The sequence below is a fragment of the Pipistrellus hanaki genome, assembly GCF_964339955.1.
Source record: "Pipistrellus hanaki genome assembly, chromosome: 14".
In the NCBI taxonomy this organism is placed as follows: domain Eukaryota; kingdom Metazoa; phylum Chordata; class Mammalia; order Chiroptera; family Vespertilionidae; genus Pipistrellus; species Pipistrellus hanaki.
In genome coordinates, this window is record NC_140516.1 from 37,053,202 (window position 1) to 37,077,429 (window position 24,228).

The window sequence follows — 24,228 nt, forward strand, 5'->3', positions numbered from 1 at the left end:
GTCCTTTCTGTCTACCTAAAGGTGTTCACTGTGACTGTCTCCCACCAGGTCCAATTATTTTCTAACATGTTTGCTGCTACTAGAGTATATAAACTTTGTCTTCATCCATGACAATTTATTAATATTAATATATTGCTTAGTCCCCATCAGGTATGATATTAGCTGATTTATAAGCACAATCTTCTTTCATACTTAAGAGGAGCCCTTTGAGGCAGATTATCATCTTTATTTTATAGATAGGAAAACATTCACTTAGAATAGCATATCCAAGGCTTACACAGAAAATGAAGATTACTACTAAGTCATCCATATCAACAAGTTCACATTTCCCAGCAGCCTTTTTCTAAGTCTCTATACCTGACAAAATACTCTTCATGACGGACATGCCATGGCCTATCCAATAACTCCACATATCCTACCCTGAAAAGTTCACTCCCTGAGCCCCAAAGTGTCTGGTCCATTATTGTTTTTCTCCCTGCGATATTAGTCTTCAAACCAATATTTATTTTCTAATTGCTTTTTTCATCCCAGAAGCATTTTGGGAGTAGGAACAATTTTTTGCCTTGAATTGCAAAAGTTCCCAGAGACTTGGAAAAGACTTTACCCTTCAAAGAGGAATGGAGAAAATTCAGAAAGAAAAGTATCATCTCTCATTGATGTGGGAGTGTTAAGTGAACTTTAACCCAGCAAAAAAAAAAAAAAATTGTTTTACTGAGATTTTATAAAAATTTCACACGTTACTTAATTATAATATTCTATGAAATAACCTTAGTTATTATAATAACTAGTTACTCTCTCAATTAATAATAACCTTCCTAAGTGAAAACTGTTTCCTTTCTATGACTCTTCTGGAGTCTTATCATGTAAGTGGGCTCTCTGTTTTACATTATCCCCAAATTTACAATGTCATGAAGACTTATTTACAAAGCCCTTCTACAATCATTTAATGAACACAAATATGAGTACACATGATATCAATGCAAACAATCCAGAGATCACTACTGAGAGATATCACATCACACATGCATACCATAAATATATAATTCACCAGCACTGTATAAGGATTCCAATTCCTCCATATCCTTGCAAACACATTTTCCATTTAAAAAGTATTATTATGGACATTCTAGTGAGTGTGAAATAAATAATATTTCACTGGAATTTTTATTTGCATGCCCTAATAAATAATGATATTAAACTTGTTCTTTGCTTTATGGAGTGTTTTTTTCTTTATTGCTTTTCTTCCACTAGACCAAGTTTGTCAATAACTGTTGGTTTTATGACTTGAAGACTCAAGATCTTAAGAGAAACAATTTTTTAAAAATCTGTCCTTCCCATACTCTCTCCCTTTAGATTAACTTCTCTTTTTCTCAGCTAAATGGTAAGATAAACACATTCCAAAACTTCCCTCACTCCTTTGACTTTCCTTGATGTATGAACAAAAAGGTGCTATTCAAAAAAGGTAAACAGCATATTTGGTGGGAAAAAGTAGGAATAGAGAGAAATATGGAACCTATGAAGTAAGACAATTGTGGAAGATTAGATGTGTTCCAGTCTATCTCTTTTAACTTTCTGTATACCTTTATTGAAGCATAACTAGTGTACATTAAACAACATATATTTAAAGTATACAACTTAATACATTTAAAAGTGTGTGTATATATATAAGAAACCATCACTACAATCAAGATAGTGCACATAGTCATCACTCCTGAATGTTTCTTTATGCTCCTTGGTAATTCTACCTTCTTGTACCCAGGTAACCATTGTTCTGATTTTTGATGCTGTAGTTTAGAATACATTTTATACAACTTAAATATAATCATTTTAAGTGGGACATCTAAATAATTTATCCTGGTAACTTTTTGCTCCATGTATTTCAAAGCTTTGTTGTTAGGTACATACAAATGTAGGATTGTTGTTTTCTTGATGAACTGATCCTTATTTCATTATGTAATATTCTTCTTTGCTCATGGTAATTGTCTCTGAAGTCTACCTTGTCTGATATTAATGTAACCTCTCCAACTTTCCTTTTATTAGTGTTTTCACAATATAACTTTTTCCATCATTTTACTTTTTTTTTGTAGTAAAATGCACATAACATAAAAATTACTTCCTATTGATCTTCCTTCATTTCTAATTTTCCAATTTCCTCTAGCACCATTTCCCTTCCATCTGAAGAATTTACTTTAGAAATTCTTTTAGAGGTGTTATAATAATAATGTAATCTCTCTAATGTATGAAATAATTATTCTGTGAAATGTTTGCTATATGGAAACCCCCAATATTCTGTAACTTCCAAAATTAATGACCATTAATAAGACTGTTTCTAAGTTAAAAGAACTCCAGAAACATTCTGATGACACCATCAAGAAACTTAGAGCAACATCAAAAGCCATCAACCACCTGCTCTTGATACCCAGCAGCATGACTCTCAATATAGCTGTGGACCTGGCTGACCTCGATAAGTACTGTGACTTCGGGACCACAGTCGTTTCTCTCTGGAGGACTCTACCTTGTACCACACCCTGGAATCTTTTTAACCCTATCTATTACATCCAAAAAGAATGAAACTCTCTTACCTCTGCTTGACAAACAGCTAAAACCATTTTATTTCTCTTGGCCATTATCTCCCTCAACTCCCTCTTCATTAGACTCTTACGCTACAGAAGGAATAAACTATATCAATTTTGGCCCCCTCAGGGACCACCGGGTGGAATGTTATAATAATGTAACCCCTCTAATGTATGAAATAATTATTGTGTGAAATGTTTGCTTTATGGAAACCCCCAATACTCTATACCTTCCAAAATTAATGAACACCCCAATATCTTGTAAAAGCTCTGAGCCCTTGAAGTGTAACCGCCCTGCTCCCAGCATAAGGTACACTGGCTGGGCCACACCGATAAGAACACAGTTGGTTACCACGGTCTATATAACCCCAGGACCAGCTTCAGTTGTGGTCTCCTGTCCTATAAGAGGAGGGAGGTCTCCACGTCACTCCGAGAGACAAGCCCCTGATTGCTCTGCTATGTGAGCCTGAACCAACTGTGGCCGCCTACCTGTCTCTATTTTCATCGTCTGTCCTTCAGTGTGTATCGCCAGATGGCCTTTACTGGAGCCTAGGACCCACTAGGAATAAGTAAATAAACCCTGTATGATTGCATACTAATTCTGTCTTGTGTGTCATGTGTTCTGGTTTGGCTCAGCTGTCTAGACATTGAAACATCAGAAGATATGCCATTATTGGTGACTCCTGGTCACTTGCATTTGTCCCACTAAGTCTAGACAGATAATCAATTAATTGGGCATAATTGGGACAAGAGGTTTCCTAGAAATGAGTTATTTTAATTAGTCTGAGAATATCTTTATTTAACCTTCTTTTTGAAGGGTATTTTCAACTATATAGAATTTGTAGCTGATGGTTCTTTTCTTTCAGCACTTTAAAAATTCTTGTTCCACTTCTTTCTGGCCACCATGGATTCTAATGAAAAATCTGCAATGTTTTAAATTGTAGTTATAAATAATACATCATTTTTCTCTGGCTGCTTTCAGTATATTATTTTTTCTTTGCTTTAAGTTTCAGCTGGTTGATTATGACATGTCTGTACATATGTATTTGGGTTTATACTGTTAGGGATTCTCTGAGCTTCATGTAATATCTGCAGGATTATATCTTTCAACAAATTTAATAAGTTTTTTACATTTTTTTCTGCAATGCAGTTCTTCTCCTCTCCCTCTAAGATTCAAATGACATGCATGTTAGACATTTTAGTTTTGACTCTCAGATACCTGATGATCTGTTAAATTATCTTTCTACCTTTCTTTCTTTTTGTTAAGATTGATGAGTTTCTCTTGATCTATCTTTGCATTCACTGACACTTTCATCTGTCTTCTCTATGCTGCTATTAAGGCTCTATAGTAACTTTATTTTAGTTATATTTTAGTTCTAAAATTCCATTTACTTCTGCTTTATATTTTCTATTTATTTACTGAGACAGTCTTTCTTTCCATTTGTTTTAAGAGTGTACACATTAACTTGTTGGTACATTACTATGGTAGCTTAGAATCTGTCAGATAATTCCAACATTTATGTCATATTTGCATGTTTATTATTTTTTTCAATGCAAGCTAAGATTTTCCTGGGTTTTGTATGACATGTAATATTGTATACATCCTAAATATTTTGAATAGTAAGACTCTGGATCTTATTCAAGTTCAGACTAGTCCTCCTTGGGTTATGATTTCAATGAGAGTCCTACTTTCAAAGACTTTACAGTGCTATTTTAATATACAGTGGAACCTTGGTTCTTAAACTTAATTCATTCTGGAATGCTTCCTGACAAGTGATTTGTTCAAAAACCGAATAATTTTTTCTCATTAGAAATAATGTAAATTGAATTAATTCATTCCAGACCACCCAAATGATTCCCTGTTTTAACCTTTCTTATATACTGTACATGTATAATGTACTATTTAATCTGTAAACAAACACTTTTCTTAAGTTTATTGAACCATCCCCTGCCAGCCTTAAATGAATCCCTTTCAGCACTCATTCCAGGGGTGTCTTTCAGGAGCTCAGTATACAGCATCTTCTCTTTTTCATATGTCATTGCTTCCAAAATGCTGTTACTGGCTAACTGCTTTTCATTATTCCAAATAAACAACAGTTTTTCTAACTCTTCAATTGCCTGTGAACATTTTTTCTTTCACACCCTTAACAATGTTAATATTCTTAATAGCTTCTTTATGTTTTAAAAATGTGCTAATCACTCATTTTGCCAGCAACAAAAGCAAAGAAAAAAAAAACAAACCACAAAAATATTCACAGCACAACTTCCTGAGATGTTAACCAGGTGAGGTTTAGCTATAAGCTGATTCATATTGGTGGATTCTCTCCTTTCTTTGTGCCTGGGCTTTTTGTCATGCTGATGTATCAGCATGAAAGGGTTGTTAGGTCAAGAACTGAAGTTTTGTTCCACGACCAAGACATTGTTTCCCCAGGAACAACTTGGTAGAGAACCGAATTGTTTGAGATGGGAGGCAAAGTTTGACTGTATTTTACTTTATGTCTACCCTCAGTGGCCAGTATGACACTGGATCGATGGTCTAGTGTTGGAAGCTGCCTATTACCTTCACTAGCAGAGGAGAGTGGACAAGGAACCCAGAAGGCTGGTCAACCTTGAGGCTCTGGCAAGGGTCAGAGCCATACACCCACTGTCTAGTTGAGACAAAGGTAGCTGAAGCAACTTGCACCTTTTAGTCTCATGTAAAACCTTACTGATAGTTTGCCTGTTACTGGAAATTGCCTGCCTAAGGGTTATTGCTGGATCCCAAATCTGAATAAAAGGATTGCGAGGCCAGAGAAAAAGCGAAGTCCTCTTTTGGACTTCTGCCTGGACCCCAATTCCCAAATTAGTATTTTCTTGTCTCTTTCATTTGTGAACGGCCTCCTCCAGTGCCCAAACCCTGAAGCTGAATCCTGAACCACGCAGGACGTGGGGGGTACTCTCTCAGTCTAGCTCTTAATTCCATTCTCAGTTTTAAATATGGTATTTAGGACCAGATTTATGCATGCCCAACTCAGGGATGAGCCTTGGTATGCATAAATAACTCAGCCACTCTCCCAAACTCCTCCCTCTTAGAACCAATTTGATTCTTTAGCTGTCTAATTTTTAGTTGTGTTAAGCAGTACCGGAGCAACCTTTGGTCTAATACTGATTTTGCCCCATCATGAGGGAAAATCCTTCAAGTATTGTAATTTATCTGTGGGTCACAACAGGTTGAGAACCGCTAGCAGGGTCGCCTAAGACCATCGAAAACACAGATATTTACATTACAATTTATTAACAGTAGCAAAATTACAGTTATGAAGTAGCAACAAAAATAATTTTATGTTTGGGGGTCACCACAATATGAGGAACTGTATTAAAGGGTCACAGCATTAGGAAGGTTGAGAACCACTGCTCTATCGGGTCTAGTAATAATTAATGTCGTTTTTAAACATTCGTTTAAAATCTTGCTTGGCGTTGACTTGTATTGACATAACCTTCAAACATGTGGTATCTACAGAATGTGTGAAGTGCAATTAACAAGTTTTGCTTGAAAAAGTTTGTGTTTGGTTTGGTTTTTGTTGCAAAACTAGGGCTAAGAAGATGGCGGATGAAGAGCATATTCGGCACTGCACGCTTTACGAGTTCCAATTAGGAAGAAAAGCAAGTGAGGCTGCAAAAAACATCTATAGTGCTCTTGGTCAAGATGCAGTTAGCGCCAGAAAATGCCAGCGTTGGTCTGAGAAATTTCGCGAGGGAAATTTTTCGTTAGATGACAAGAGTGGTAGAGGCCGTGTGTCCAATTTTGATCAAGAAGCTCTTCAAGCTCTTTTGGTGCAAAATCCTCAAATTACCCAACAAGAGCTTGCGACAACTTTAAATTGTTCACAAAAAACAACTTCCAATCAATTGCGTGCACTTGGCAAAGTCCAAAAGTTTGGAAAATTGGTTCCTCATGAGTTGACCAACAACAACCGGAATCAAAGAGTCACAATTTGCAGTTCGCTCCTCTCTCGTCAAAACCGTTTGCCGTTTTTAGAGCAAATTGTTACCGGAGATGAAGAATGGGTGTTGTATGTTAATTTGAAAAGGCGGCCTCAATGGTTGGACAAAAATGAGGCTCCGCAGCCCACGCCAAAACTTGACTTGCATGCGAAAAAAGTGATGTTGTGTGTTTGGTGGAATTTTAAAGGAATTCTTCATTATGAACTTTTACCATCTAACCAAACCATTACAAGTGCAGTGTATAGTGCCCAATTGGAAAGGTTAGCCCAAGCTTTAAGAGAAAAAGAACCCGCGCTGATTAATCGGAAGGGCGTAATTCTTCACCACGATAACGCACGACCGCATACTGCAAGAATCACTGCTGAAAAATTGCGCCAGTTGGAATGGGAAGTTCTCCCTCAACCTGCATATTCTCCTGATATTGCCCCTTCCGATTACCATTTGTTTCGTTCTTTGCAAAACTTTCTTCTTGGAAAAAAATTTAATAATGAAGAATGCCTCAAAAATGCATTGACCGAATTTTTTGCATCAAAATCACAAGAATTTTACAACAGAGGGATTAAAATGCTTCCTGAGCATTGGGCACAAGTAGTAGAAAACAACGACAACTATATTGTTGATTAAATTTTGTTGTATTGTTTAAATAAATTCAATTTAAAAAAGTATTAGAAAACGACATTAATTATTACTAGACCTAATATATGGAATTTAGGTTTTTCCATGGCTTTTAATTATCACTCTCGGGTAGTAAATGTTTTATGGTCACCTTAAGAATCAACTATAGTCTCGATCTTCACAAAATCTCTAATCCCAGGTTATATTCAAACCTTTATATATACTTAATTCAAAATTACATCTACTTCCTGCTCAAGGGTTCACATAAAGTAAGGAAAATGTTTAGAAAAGCAAAAACCCCCTTATTTAATTAAATGTTAATTAAGTATTGTATGTTTTAAAAATTCCTGTGATGCTACAGTGTTCCACAGTACACTGGATGAAAATCACTGACTTAGAGGAACTTACTCTGTTCTGGCAGTAATTTATTCCTTCCAAAGGCTAGGGACACAGAAGTCCACCTATGCTGAGGCCTATCTGTCTTTCTATGAACTTCTATTTAAGTGGATCTAAGATGCTCCCCATAATGGCCCTTGTTCGTATGACCCCATATCTGACCTACTAAAAACATTAATGGATTCTTTCCCCAAAAACATATTGTGAGAGAAGTGCAGGCCTATCACAATGCAGTGGCAAATCTCCTTTGTCCCATCACAAAAGTAACTAGGCCATCTATCTTTTATTCTCTAGATTTCTTGGAAAGAAGTCAGTTCATGGCAGACTCCCATATCAATGATAGGAAATGTATAACAAGTGTCATAGATAGCCCTTCTCTCTTGACCTTAGGTGAAGAGGGAAGCGCTTTCCCCCTATTCCTGGTAGAGAAGTGTGGAGAAAAAGATGCACAGTACCATTTTCTCAAAATAAAGCTTCCTTTAAAAACCTTCCTCGAATATCTAACAATCCATACTTTAACACCCTCATATGGGTGAAGAGTTTTTAAGATTATGTGACCAGTTTCTAGGTATCTCCTTCTGCATCTTGGACTGGCACTTTGTATGTGACATCTATTGGATACTGGTACCTTAGTAGAAACTTGCAATTTACATGCTGCTATTGAAATGTATAAGGTATAATTTAATTTCCATATAATTCAAAGAGTCCACTGTCCTGGGCCTCTATTCAACCATCACAATTATAAAAGGATGAAAACTAGTTCTTGGGCTATTCTGGCTCTTCCTTTAAATATTTTTACTAATCCCCAAAAGGCTAGTTGATCAGAATTCACTTGGTAATTAATCTAGTTATAAATGAGGCAGAATCCTAGTGTTGATATTTGGAATTACTACGCCCATGCCTTTGTTGGTAGCATTCGATACTCTCCTTACCATTTCTGATGAGAACCTACTAAAACACAAACTCTTTGAGAATGCTTTGCCCTGGCCCCACTTTATTATCACAGAAAATATTCCATGTGCTTAATCCCTGATGTTCCAAAACAAAAATTTTGAGATTATATAACCTTCTATCATTGTTCATCAACCAAGATTTAATAGTAACAAATTTCTTCAAATCCTTGAAACAACTGATTTGAAAATGCTTAGCACTTGTTCATAAAATTTAGAATTTCATGGAAATGGTTCTCCTAAAAATGCTAATTGCTTATTTATTTTTAAATGGTAACTTCATACATGGTAACTTTCTTATTTGATGACATTCACATTTCTGGGAGGAATTAAGCTAATACGTGCTACAGCATGCTAAATGAAAAGTGGGGAATGGTTGCTTCCAAACACATGCAGCCAATTATCATGATGTAACTCATTTAAAAACGAGTGAACAAATAAAACTTCTTTCCCCCACAAATTTCAAGACCTTACAAACTTTCCAAAGCTCTCTAGAAAGGGTTTTCTCATGTTCTGAACCTGCTAAGATAGATGCTCCTTTGTAACTATATGCAGTTGTGGCTCCACTTATAAACTTGAAGTAAAATCTATCATCTTGAAGACAGAAAGAGAGCAAATCCTAGGCTTCTCAAATGTCTTTACATGTTAAATATTTGGAACGATCAGGACACCAACCTTTAACTTTCTTGTATAAAATGAACTCTTTCTCAGCTTGATGATTATTTCAGTTTTGTCTAATAACATGGTTGTTGCCAAACACTTCAGAATCACCCAAAAAAGTGCATTTTTAAAACTAGACTTAATATCTTTTTTCAAAAATCATGCTTTAAAGATTCATAAAAAGGACTAGCAAAATCTGATGTGAGAAATGAATTTCAAATTTACCCTTAACACAATCTGTGCAGTAGGATTTAAAGTGAGATGGAAAACAGAGAATAATTAGAGCATTTTATTCCACTGAGTGGCTGCAAGCCATTTCCCACAGAGAGGCCTCTGAGTCTTACTCAGGAAAAAGAACATTAAATGATTTTATTATATATCTTTCTAGAATCACTGAAATTTTTATGGTGAATAGGCAAATTAAGTTATTTATTGTTCTGGTATTTGTAAAAAATTTGCTTCTAAGGGCACAACTTTCATATGTTACTCGTTTTTTGGATATCAGATTTCTTTAGGTTAGATTTTTAGAGTATTCCATATTAGATGACCCATAAGAAAGAAGGGCAGCAGTTTGCCTTGTGGCTTCACTTCCCTAATGGGATCTAAAAAGAGTTGTTATTTTTTACTTTGTTCATCTTTTTATTTCTTGTTAGGACAGAGTGGAGATGTCCAAGCTCTTTGCATGCTACATCAGAAACTAGAAGTCATAATGTTCATTTTCAATTCTTATTGTTTGCTAAATTCCTCTCTATAAAATAAGGAAGACTAATTACCACACACACACACACACACACACACACACATGTTTTTATGATGATGATTCCAGGTAACATAATTAAAGCCTCTAGCATAGGGGCTACTTAAAAAAGAACTTAATTATTTGGTTGCCAGTTTGATTCCTGCTTGGGACACATACCCGCCTGGTTGTGAGTTCAGTCCCTGGTATGGGGCACGCAAGAGGCAGCTGATCATCATTTCCCTCTCACATCAATGTTTCTTTCTCTCTCCCTTCCCCTTTCTCTCTCTCAAAAAATCAATCATCTTAAAAAATTTACAAGATGGGCTTAAGAGCAAACTATAGAAGAAAGAGCAGAGAGTTTAAATACAGAATAATAAAAATACTCCAATTTGAAGAAAAAGAACTAATGAAAAAAATTTAATAAACTTTCATGGATCTTTGGGACAATATAATATGACCTAACATACATATAACTAAGTCCTGAAGGAGCCTTGGACAGATAAAATATCTTAAGAAATAATGGCCAAAACTGGTGATGAGAAACACCAAATGTACAATTAAAACCCAAAAGATTAAAAACTTACACAATGTGTTCTCTGACAAGAAATTAAATTAAGGAAAAAATGAGATATCTAGGAAATCTTCTAGTATTTGTAAATTAAATATCACATTTCTATATAATCCATTGGCCAAGGAATAAATCACAGAGAAATTAGAAAATACTTCAAACTGAATTATAACAATATATCAAAATTTACAAAATGCAGCCAAAATAGTACTTTAGAGGAATCTATAGTATTAAATTCTTAAATTAGAGAAAAGAGAAATATTTAAAATAAATTAAGTTTTCACCTTACAAAGCTAGAGGAAGAAAAAGCAAATTAAATCCAAGTTAAATAGTGGGAAAGGAATGATAAAGATCAAATTAGAAATCAGCACAAAATAGAGAAAATTAACAATGCGGAAAGTATTATTTCTTTCTTTTAAATATATTTTTATTTATTTCAGAGTGGGAGAGAGATAGAAACATCAATGATGAGAGACTATCATTGACGGGCTGCCTCCTGCATGCCCCCTACTGGGGATCAAGTCCTAAACCAGGGCACATGTCCTGACCAATAATCAAACCATGACCTTCTTTTTCATAGGTCAATGTTCAAGCACTGAGCTACACCGCCGGCAGGTTTCTTTTTTCTTTTAAAGAATTATAAAGGTAATAAGCACTTACCAAGAATAATTAGGAGAAAAACACAAATTAACAATATCAGGAATAAGAGAAGCATCACTGCAGATCCTACAGATCTTAAAAGGAAAATAAAGTAAAAAATGAACTTTATATCCATATATTTGAAAACTTAAATAAAATGGGCAAATTCCTTAAAACACACACACACACACCCACACACACCCACAAACAAACAATAAGGCCTTGGCTGGGTAGCTCAATCGGTTAGTGCATTGTCCTGATAAGCTAAGGTTGCAATTCAAAAATCCCTAGTCAAGGTACATACAAGAATCTACCAATGAATAAGTGAATAAATGGAACAACAAATCAATGTTTCTCTCTCTCTCTTTTTATTCCTTTCTCTCTCTCTTTTCACTAAAAAACAAACAAAAAAATAACTACTTAAAAATAACTGAAGAAGAAATAGAACATCTGAATAGCCCTATATATATTAAAGAAACTAAATATGTAATAAAAATTTCACACAAAGAAAACTTGACGCCAGTTCTCTGGTATATTCTGTCAACCTTCAAGGAAGACAATATCAATATTACACATACTCTTTCAGAAGAATAGAAAAGAATGCTTTTACCTTTTTTTATGAACCAGATTAACCCTGATACCAAAATCAGACATGGACATTATAAAAAAAAAAAAAAAAAAAAATGTTACAGTTCAATAGACCAAATCCTCAACTGTATAATTAAGTGGGGGGAAGGATAGCATTTTTAACAAATGCTCCTGGATAAACATATGAAAAAATGAACATTAATCTCTCCCTGACAAAATCAATAGGAAATGGATCATAGACTTCAGTGTAAAACCTAAAGCTAAAAAATGTCTAAAAGGAAACATGAAAAAAACTTGTGACCCAGACAAGGATTTCATATATGGAACAAAGAGAACATTAAACGTAAAATTTTATAAACTGGACTTATCATAAATAAAACTTTCTGCTCTATAAGTTAGAAGTTCATTAGTAGGAGCAAACGGACCAATTGTGGGATACTTATACAATGAAAACAACTCAAGAAATTTTTTAAATGAACCACAGAAATACAACATGGATGAATATTAGAAACATTATGTTAAGCTTAAAAAACCAGCCATTTAAAAAAATGATGAAATCTTGCCATTTGTGACAACATTGATGTACCTAGAGAGTACAATGTTGAATAAAATAAGATGGACAGAGAAAAACAAATACTGCATGATTTCATATACATGTGGAATCTAAAAACAAAAACAAACAAACAAGATGAACAGAAACAAACTCATAGATTCAGAGAACAAACTGATGGTTGCCAGAGGGAAGGAAGTTGTGAAGATGGGTAGAAAAGGGGAAGGGGATTAAAAAGTACAAACTTTCAGCTATAAAATAAGTCATGGGGATGTAATGTATAGCATAGGAAATATAGTCAGTAATATAGTTATGATGTACAGTGACAGATGATGAAGTAGACTTATTATGGTGATCCCAGATGGGACAAAGAAGTGATTGCCTCTAAAATGGACCTCACTTGGTAAGGTATATAAATATTAAATCACTATGTTGTACACTTGAAACTAACATAATATTGTATGTCAACTATAATTTAAAATAAAATTTTTAAAAGGATCAGACACTGAAGGATACATATGAAGTTTAAGAACAGGCAAAATATTCTACAGTGATAGAAGTCAGAACACTGATAGCTTTTGGGAGATTAGGACTGACTATCAAGGGACAGGCAAGAGACTTTTTGGATGACAGAAATTTCTAGATCTTATCTGAGGTGATAGTTACATAGTTGTATACTTTTAGTAAAACTAATTCAGTTGTACACTTCAGATCTTTAGATTTTATGATATATAAATTTTACTTCAACATTTCAGTGTGACAACATGAAAAAAGAAATTTCAGTTTCTGCCAATTTATGTAATTTTTCATCTAAATTTCAGAAGATACAAAGTACCAAGTAAAATTAAACTCAAGTGACACATTTCGTGTACCTTACCTGAAATCAATTAGGGACTATAACATACCTAAAATGGAAGGTTACAAAATGCATCCATTTAATATTCTACAAATTAGGAAAGGTATAGTCATTATAGAAAGATACAAGGGCAGTAGTTAGCCAACAGCATGGGGCTTACTTTTCCATCTGCTTCTTCCCTTTACCTCCCAGTGTGTTCAACTTCCAAGGACAACCCATCTGAACTCTCTAGAGACCAAAAGATGTCCATAAACTTTCACGTCTTGCCACCATAAAAGTTACCATCAAGACAATAGCCAAGCACAATTCAGAACCAATCACTTCTTTGGTAACCCATCAAAGTAACTCAAGTCAGTGAGACTGACCTTAACTAACATTAACTCAGGATTCCAAGCAAGTGGAGGTGGAGACAAACTTTTTCATCTAGCTGGCTACAAAAACACATGTATAAATTCCTTATTGCTCACCTTCATGCTAGTCTTTACCTCTTCCTGTTTCTTTTCTTTTTCACACATGCACAAACAGTCATGTCATCATATGGGACAAGTGAACATTGAATCTTATGGGTTAAAAAAACAGATGTTTTGCAATTTTCCTTTGTAAAACAATATTTTATATTGGGTTATTCTATGGATTTACAGCCAATGAAGAGATGTTACTCCATTAACTCATGAAGGGGGGGTGATAAAAACTGGAAAGGAAGACACAGACAAGGCAAAGAGAAGCTATCCAGAAGGCTGCAATTGGAGAAGCATGACAAATGGGCAGCACAGTTTTAGAGGGTTCCGGCAGAAAGGCAGATTGCCTGACTGGGAGAGATTCTCCACAGCTGGAGCTTCGCACACACCATCTGGAATTTTTTAAATCTGCTTTCCCCAGGTGATCTGATTCTCAGAGTGTCAGTGGAGATGAGAAAGGAGTAATTGTATAGCTCAGAATAGCTCCAAATGCTCCCCAAATTAGTTAATAAAATCTTATTTGAATCAGTTTCAGCTTATCCAAATTGAGACCCTACTTTTGTGTTATTGTTTCTCCACAAAGAATGGAATGGTAGGAGTTTAACCCCTAAAGGTTTTTCTGTGGAGTGGAATAAAACAGGATTCCCAGCATGATGGTCAAAAATAATGTTCAAACTGTTGGTTCTGGTCCAAATTTCCCAATCCAAGCCAACAAAGCTTCATTTTCAGTCTCACTCCTCTTGACTAGTCTTAGCACTACTTTTAGTTGTTGCCAAACGGAGAGTCTACATACTGAGGTCCCCAGTTTTCTTTCCCATAGGGTCCAAGCTCCAGATTTAAAACAATAAAGGAAAACACAATTATTTTTTCAAAGCATGAATACAAACTTTATAAAAATGAAAAACTGGTTTTCTTTCTTTCATAACATATATGTGTCTGTAAATACAGAACTAGGATACAGCAAAAGGTGGGAATGTGAAAGAGAAATGATAGAGCTTGCTGGGAAGAAATAAAAAGTGGCAGGAAAGGGAGTCTGCTTTTATCTTATGTCCTCATTTCTGCCCCAACCCACTTGTTTTAGGGAGTCTCCCATCCCATCCTATCTAATAAAAGAATAATATGCAAATTAACCATAACTTCACTATACCCACAGCCACGCCCACCAGCCAATCAGGAGCATGTATGCAAATTAATCCAAACAAGATGGCTGCAACCACGGAGTGAGCAGGAGGCTTGGATTTCTCCAACAATGGAGGAAGCCAAGCTTTCCGCATACCCTGGCCAGCCCAGGCCTGCACTCAAGGCTATGAAGTTTTAATTATAGAAGATAAATAAATCCCAACAAAAATGGCGACAGCCACTGAGCTGGAGAGAGCAGGAGGCTTGAGTTGTCCCTCGGATAGAGGAAGTCAAGCTTCCACAGACCTGGCTTACCTTGGTCTCCACTCAAAGCTACAAAGTTTCAATTATAGAAAATAAATAAATCCCAACAAAAATGGCTGCGGCCACGGAGCAAGCAGGAGGCTTGGGTCCACTCCAGTTTCACTTTCTTTACACTAAGTCCTCTCAAGTGATGTTTGTCCATTCATATTACTCTCTCAGGAATTTCCAAAAACTGCCTTTCAGTATCAGAACTTATAATTTTAAGTTTGTAAGTTCAATATTTAGAAGACTAAATGTAGCTGGGTTTTGTTGTTCATCAGTATATAAAAAAAAAAAGTTATCATCATCAGCCGTGGCATCAGATAGCTCTACACTTAAATTCCAGCATTGCCATTACTGACTGCATAGCCTTAAGTAAGTTACTTTACTTCTCTAACCCCAGTTTTTACATCTATAAAACAGATAATAAAGTGCCTCCTACAAATGACTATCATGAAGATTAAGAAACATTTCACATGTAAAGTATGTGGTACATGTCCTGAAATATAATAAACACTTCATAAATGTTAACTATAATGAATGCTAGCTATTGTTAAAGAAAACATTCACCCTTTTTCATATTTTTGCCCATGAGAGGCGGCATAGTATAACTTAGTATAAAATGGTAGAGCATAATCTCTGGAGGCCCTCTTCTATCACCTGCTAGCTGTGTGAGCTGGGGCAAATTACTGAAGCCCTCTGTATCTCACATCCCTCTCTGTATAGGATTGTTGTAAAGATTAAATGAGATATTTATCTTAAAAAATAGAAATGCTCCAAAATAAAAATATTTGTTAATAAAAACTAATGTATAAAAATTTCAATCTGCTGAGAAATATTAGATTAAATTTTTGCTTTCCCCCTATACTTAAAGTAAATTTATAGAGTAGGAGGTGGTGGGGGGATGGGTAGAAACTGCTCCAATACTTCTACCAATTTATCACCAAAATCCTTATCATGAGGTTTTCTGCATCAATTAGAGCCAGAATTAGATTAGTATACTGATTATGAATTAGAATCCTAACCAATATTCTATGGTAGTGCTTTATTTTATAACTAGAGGCCTAGTGCATAAATTCGTGCATGGGTGGCATCCAGCTGGCTCACCCTAATGGAAGCCCATCGGCCAGGCTGGTGGGGGCAAGGGCCATGGGAGGTTGGGGTGGAGGAGCGTGATTGGGGGCGGGATTGGAGAGGGGGGCTAATTGAGGCCGGATCAGGCTGGTTGGCTGCCACAGGTCATAGCCACTGGTCGTTCTGGTCATTCTGGCTGTTCTGCCAGTCCAATCCCTGGATTATATTATGCACAATGTTCTGTACTTTGTTTTTTAATTTGACAGTAATTTATTCTACTTTCTAGATTTCAGAGCAGCTAGAAGGTGAATGCCAGTTACTTCCAATCTCCCTGCTCCTTTCAAACCCCAGGTGACAGAGTTACTAAAGAGAATTTATATGACTTCAATCCATGCTGAAAAAGTAAACTGCACATAACTAATTCTTTCCAGTCAGAAAGAGGAGTCAAATGTACCACTCTTCCAACCCACCCTTATTTTCTCACAAATATTTGGTATCCAGTAGCTGAATTTTCTCAATAAACATTTTGAGAGTATTTTGAAATAAAAATTTTGTTGCATTTTATCCAACTCTCCATCCCTCTGTCATTCACCTATACAAGGGCCTAAGAGCCCAGTATCAGCACCATGACCTTCAAACAGGGCCAAAATCATAGATCCAGGGAACCCACTGAGATTGCAGCCAATAATCTGTCCATAGGCACAGCCAATGGTCAGAGCCAGAAGTCACGAAGTAAACAAAGTTACTATCTAAGACCTGAGCCAAGAGCCATAAAACAAAGTTGGCCAGGAACAGTGAGGAAGGGAAATGGGTGTCAAATCTAAGCCAAAGAGTTACAAACACCTCATATCACCAGAACTACCAAGAGGCCATTGAAAAACTATTACTGCTGCTTTAGGTATAGCCTACTCAAAGACTTTGACCAATGGCTGGGTACTGAGGAACAGTCAGTTTGGAAGGGAACATGCTTTGTTCTGTGGTTCCCTGCTTTGTTCTGTGGCTCTTTAGCCAACTCACTTATTTTTCTAGTTTCCCTTGTCATGGTATGCATTTCTAGAAAGATAGGCTTAGATGTGAATCCCTTCCTCCTTGGGCCAGTCCTTTAAGTTCTATGAACCTCAGCTAGTTCATCTGTACAATGATGACAGTAATTCCTACATTAATGGATTTATGGATTGACTGAGAATGCATGCAAAATATTGAAGATTTGATGAAATAAAAATAAGTATTTTGTATGACACTCTAAAAACAAAGTTAAAATATAACTGTTAAACTCAGAGAAAATATACAAATACTTAACAAAAATGTTAATATCCCTAATACAATAATTCATAAACTTCTACAAATAAATATAAAAATACAAATAACAAATGCACATAAAAAATGGCAAGGCATGCCCAGGCAATTCACAGAAGAAATACAAGATGTGCAACCTCACTAGAGATCAGGAAATTGCAAATTAAACAAGGAAATACTGCTTTTCAGCTTGGCAAGAATTAGAGAGGTTGATAATACCCATGTTGGCAAGAGTGTGAGAAAAAGAATACTCACATATTTAGCTGCTGGAGTATAAAACTGTTAGGTAGGCAATCTGCCTATAACATTTAAAATGTAGATAACTTTTATTCCATCAATTCTACTGCTCATAAACAACCAATCAGAAATATTATTATAATTCATAAAAATACATGTGTAGGATGTACAGTAAAGCAGCGTTTTTCAACCGATGTTGCCTGGTGTGCCGTAGGTTCAGACAAGACAAGAATTTTATAATTTTTCACTATTTTGTTTACTTAATATTTCATAATAAAGTAATTATAAAATACTTTCTTTGTGTTTATTTGATTCCTATTCAAGAGAATTACTTTATATATAGTCAATATAGGCACAGAGTTAAATTTTTTAACATTTTCTAATGGTGGTGTGCCTCGTGATTTTTTTCATGAAACAAGTGTGCCTTTGCCCAAAAAAGGTTGAAAAACACTGCAGTAAAGGAACTAAATTATAAATGTATCCATATATAATTATACTTACACCTTTGCTATATATATTATATATACACCCAAAATATGTTTATATGTGAATAGAAAAAGATCTGAAAGTTTACATAACTGTTAATGGTATCAATTCCTAAAGTAGGATTGAAGAACATATATTAAATATATAGATACTAGAGGCCCAGTGCATGAAAATTCATGCACTGGACATGGGTGAATCCCTCAGCCTGGCCTGCCCCCTCTCATGGTCCAGGAGCCCTCAGGGGCAGGAAGCACCTGGCAATCAGGGAAAGGTGATGCCCCCATCACACCTCTGCTGCTGCCACTGCCACCAGCACAAGCCCCGGCTGGCCCTGGTTACCTGAGCCTCGGGTGACCCTGGGCAGCTGGGCAGCCTCCATCTGAGGCTTGATGTGCCTTGAGCATCTGGGCATCTGGGAGGTTGGAGGACTGAGGGGACTAGGGGATTTCAGAGGCAGGAGTGCGGAGCAGCCAGGCCAGCCTGTGGGCGGGCCCGGCCGTGCCATGCACCTGCTGCCCCTGTGGGGCTGAGGGGACTGGGTGCCACCATCTTGTGGCTGTGGGTGCCACCATCTTTCAGGGTGTGGCAGTCAATTAGCATATTCCTTCCTTATTGACCATGGGTGCCATCATCTTTGTGAGGGTGTAATGGTCAATTAGCATATTCCCTCTTTATTAGATAAGATATACAGTATATCCTATAATTTTTCTAACCAAATAAATTTCTTTCATGATTTTTATTTTATTTTGTAATTTATTTTTCAATTTTAGTTGATATACAATATTTTATTAGTTTCAGATGTACAACATGGTTATTAGACATTTATATGCCCTACATTTATATGAAATAACTAGTATTTCATAATTTTTAAATAAAAAAATGTTTTGCAGATTATAAAGCAAAATACAGGTGTCATTGTTCTTGTTATCCCCCCCAAAAAATTAAGGTGATATGGAAATGTAAAGGGTAATTATTTTTCACCAAAATTTATTACTTAAAATTATTTTTGAGTCAAGAAAAACAAAACAAAAAATGTTGTGTTAAACCTTCCATACGCATTAAAATAAGGTGATTCTAGGTTTAAAGTATAGAATGATAGCTCTCTTTAGAAAGATTATAATCAAAGAAAATTTCCTTGTAAATTTTAGAAATTCTTATCTTCTTTACTATTATTCTTATGCTTAAAGCATATTAAGACATTAATATTATTCCTAGAAAATGACTATTTCTGACCTTTTTGAAAGCAATTACACCAAATTTAAATGTCCTTTTATATCATCCCCTTTTCTCAGTTTGTCAGGTCATTTTAAATTGGAACATATTCCTCTCAGGTACAAGATCACTGGCTGTTTTGTGAGATAACCAAATTAAACATACATTTTTTTCCATTTCATCCCTCAACGCAATATAAAAATGATACATATTTATTAAAAAAAATTCCAATAAACATGTTAAACTTAGAGGTAAATTGAGACTTTGGTGCTGCCTTCCAACAGGTCTTCTTTGGTGCTGCCTTCCAACCTACCTCAAACTCCCTCCCAACAAAGCCTGCTTTCAGGAAAGGATCTAAATATCAAATTTACATTGTTGAGTAAAAAGCATACAAAGGAATAAAGCTGTACCTGCTGGATTTCAAAAATCCATTTATTAAATTCCACATGAATATCCATTATTGCCAAGGACTGTATATTATGTGAACCAAAATCCTGGGCCCTGTCCTCAGAGAACACGGAGAACAGATAAATAAACAAGCAGTTATATTAAAGTGTGGTAATTGCTAAGATAGTGTTAAGACATGGGAGTGATGAGAGAAGAGGATAAAGCAAGTGAAAAGGATAAGAGAATTCTAGAAGAATGAATATCAAAGTCAAGGATTAAAGAGTGAGTGGAAATCAACTAGGCATTGGTAGGTAGGAAGAAGGTATAAAGACAAGAAAAATGCCTTTCTTACATCTCTAAAATCACATTACCCCAATCACCCAAAATATGTCTGACCCTGACAAGCTGGGAACAAAATTCAGGCTTTCTAACTTCCAGTGCTTTTCATCAATTTGGAACACTATTTCCCTCACTTCCTCCCTTCTCTTAAGCTTCAAATGATTATGGACAACAACTGAAATAGTAAAATAAGAAGTCATCAAAATCACAAATGCAAGGCAGAAAGTGAACAGGTATAGGCAGACAGCTGGGGAAATGGTTCTGTAAGACTTTCTCTGGAGAACAAATGTTTGGGATAAAACAGAATTCCTAGCAACATTATAGATGCCCCTAAAGATTGTAGCTTTAGCAGGGCAGTAAATATTCAGCCCCAATGTCCAAACAGAACAAATATCTGGATAGTCTCTGCCAAACCAAGATTAAAAACCACTACTATGTCTTGTGAAGTAAAAAATAGCTGGCAATAAATTTATCCACTTTCAGCTAAGCAATACTTACAGGGGAATTTATAACTTTAAATGACTCTGCTAGAAAAAAAATATCTCAAATCAATAATCTAAGCTTTCACCTTTAAAACCTAGAAAATGAAGAGTGGACTCAACCCAAAGTAAAGAAGACAGGAAATAATAAAGATTAAACTGCAAATAAAATGAAATAAAAAATTAAAAAGCAATACAAAAAATAAAAACAAAAACATGCTTCTCAGAAAAAGTAAAAAACAACAAAAAACACAATGTCAAACTTTTAGCAAGACTAAGAAAAACATTGTGAAGACATATCACCAAAATCAGGAATGAAAAAGAATACATCTTATCCTACAGAAATTAAAATAATTATAGGGTATATTATGAACAATTTTACATCAGCAAATTAGACATATGTATCAAATTAGACATATGCATTAAAATTAATGAATATCAAAGTCAAGGATATTCAGATGAAATGAACAAATTCCTAGAAAGACACAAAGACCAAAATTGGCTCAAGAATAGAAAATTTGAATAGACCTATAATAAATAAAAACACTGAATTAGTAATTTAAAAAAAAAAATCTTTACTCAAAGAAAAGATTGCTTTATTGGTGAATTCTATGAAACATTTAGGAAGAAATAATACCAATCCTTCATAAACTCTTTCAGAAAACAGAGAAGGAGGGAGGGCCAGTGTTCCCCTGGGAATTCTCCCTCCCTCTCTCTCTCTCTCTCTCTCTCTCTCTCTCTCTCTCTCTGTCTCTGTCTCTGTCTCTCTGTCTCTCTGTCTCTGTCTCTCCCCCCGCCGCTCTCTTTTCTTTATTGATTAAGATATTACATATGTGTCCTTATCCTCCCATGCCCCCTCACCCCACGCATGCCCTCACCTCCCTGGTGTCTGTGTCCATTGGTTAGGCTTATATGCATGCATACAAATCCTTTGGTTGTATCCCCACCCTCCCCTACCTTCTTAAATCTGGATCATATAACTCAGTTCTGATACCTCTGGGTTCCAGGTGGTTTCTTAGGGACAGCTAGGAAGCTAGAAATGTTGTCCAAGTACAGGTTAAGAAAGCTCTAGACCAACCTGTATCTCAAAAGTTCTTTAAATATTTAAGGCTACCTCATAGAGAAATTGAGAACAGCTACCTAAAAAGCTCATCAGGGAACTTTTCGTTTTCTTATCTCTGCCTAGAAAAGTTAGTAACAACTATTTTGATTTGTAGGGCAATACTGGGATCAGGTTATTAGAGCTAGGCCTCTCAGTTCTCAAATCTATAGATTTTAGACATCCTTAATGGTGGTATCTATAGCTGTGGAAAACAAGCTATTTTTTTCCAGTTAAATAAAACTTATATATAAAAGTATTTCCACTAGGAGGTCACAGTTTGATCCCAATCAGGGCATATATATATATACTTTGGTTTGGGGCTTGATGCCCAGTGGGGATAGCCAAAAGGAAAAGGAAAGTAGGCTGGGTAGAGGTGGGCAAAGTGAGAGGAAATCAGGACATCTGTAATAGTATCAACAATAAAAATAAAGTTTTTAAAAAAGAATCTACAGCTGAAACCGGTTTGGCTCAATGGATAGAGCGTCGGCTTGGGGACTGAAGGGACCTGGGTTCAATTCCGGTCAAGGGCATGTACCTTGGTTGCGGGCATATCCCCAGTAGGGGGTGTGCAAGAGGCAGCTGATTGATGACTCTCTCTCATCGATGTTTCTAACTCTCTATCTCTCTCCCTTCCTCTCTGTACAAAATCAATAAAATATATTAAAAATAAATAAAAATAAAAATAAAAAAGAATCTACATATCTAGGTACTGGGCAGATTCAGGGAAATTATAGAGCAAATTCTTTCAGTACTCTTATCCAGAGCAATTTAGAGAAAGATGTCTAGAGAATTTTTTTTTTTTATTTTATTTTAGTTTTACAGTCCATTAAAAAAAAAAAAAAAAACTTGTATGAATGCATATTAGCCTAACCAATGGATACAGACACCAGGGGGGTGAGGGCATGAGTGGGGATGGGGGTGAGGGGAGGCAATGGGGGGATATGGACACATATGTAATACCTTAATCAATAAAGAGAGAAAAAGTGTAATACCACCAAAAGCATAATCCATAAAAGAAAAACAAAATGATAAATTAATCGAAAGTAAAAATTTCTGCTCTTTGAAAGATACAGTCAGAGAATAAAAAGACAAGCCACAGACCAAAAAAAAATATTTGGAAATAACATATCTGGTAAAGGATTTTATCTAAAATATATGAAGAACTCTCAAAACTCAATAAACAACCCATTTTTTTAATGGGCAAAATATTTGAACATATACTTCCCCAAACATGATATAATGATGACAAATAAGCTCATGAAATAATGTTCAACCCATTTTCCATTTGGAAAATGTAAATTAAAACCACAATTCAATACCACTATCTACTAGAACAGCTAAAATTACAAAAACTGATAATGCCAAGTGTTAGCAAGAATATGAAACAACTAGAACTTCCATACAGTACTAGTGGAAAATAAAATAACTACAACCAGAGTAATAAAATATATCCATACAAAGACTTATATAAGAATATTCATAGCAGTTTTATCTGTGATTGCCAAAAACAAAACCAGAATTAAAAAAAGATGTCCATTAACAGATAAATGCATAATCAAATCATGGTAAACTGATATAACTGACTTTTATTCAGTAATAAAAAGGAATGAACTGTTAATATGTTCAATAACATGGATAAATGTCAAAATAAATATACTGAATGAAAAAAATCAACAATAACAAAAAACAAAACAAAAAAAAGTACAATGCACCCCTATGTTCATACCAGCACAATATACAATAGCTAAGATTTGGAAATAGCCTAAGTGCCCACTAGCAAATGAGTGGATTAGGAAACTGTGGTACATCTACACAATAGAATACTACTGTATAAAAGAAGGAATTCTTACCATTTGCAACAGAATGGATGGAATCAGAGAGCATTATGCTAAGCAAAATAAGCCAGTCAGAGAAAGATAAGCATCACATGATCTCACTCATTTGTGGAATATATTGAACAACATAAACTGATGAACAAAAATAGAACTAGAGTCATAGAAGCATTGAATAGACTGTCCAACCTATGAGGAAAGGCAGGGCAGGCAGGAGGGGTATGAAGGGGTAAGAGATCAACCAAAGGACTGTATGCATGCATATGAGCATAACCAATGGATACAAATGGGGTGAGGATATATACTGGGAAGGGGGTGCCCGGAGAGTGCCCAATGGGGAAAAAGAAACAAACAAAAAACAATACATATTATATTTATATAATTTTTTAAATGCAATCTGAAGTATAATGTCAGAAAACAGATAAGTGGTTGTCTGCAGATGGGGGAGCAAGGGCGGGGTGGAAAGAAGGTACTACAAAGGGGCATGAGGAAACTTTTGAGGAACATAGATGTGTTCATTATCTTGATTGTGGTGAAGATTTCATGGGAATATATAAATATTAAAGTTTACTAAATGTTATGCTTTAAGTATGTGCAGTTTATTATATATCAATTATATATTAATAAAGCTGTTAAATTTTTTAGTTTGTATTTTAATGACTAAATATCATAATTCTCTCAGTTATATTTTTCTGCTAAATGGCTATTTCTTTGAATAAGATACTACACAAAGATTAGTCATGTGCAACCCAAGTTATATTTGGATGCCAACTGTCATCCTCATTT

At 35.4% G+C, this 24,228-nt stretch overlaps 1 protein-coding gene across 4 annotated transcripts in view; it reads right to left on the bottom strand.

Moving 5' to 3' along the window:
- HPSE2 (heparanase 2 (inactive)) overlaps window positions 1–24,228 on the bottom strand; it is a 438,368-nt gene that overhangs the window by 340,513 nt on the left and 73,627 nt on the right. The gene's annotated exons all lie outside the window — the stretch shown is intronic.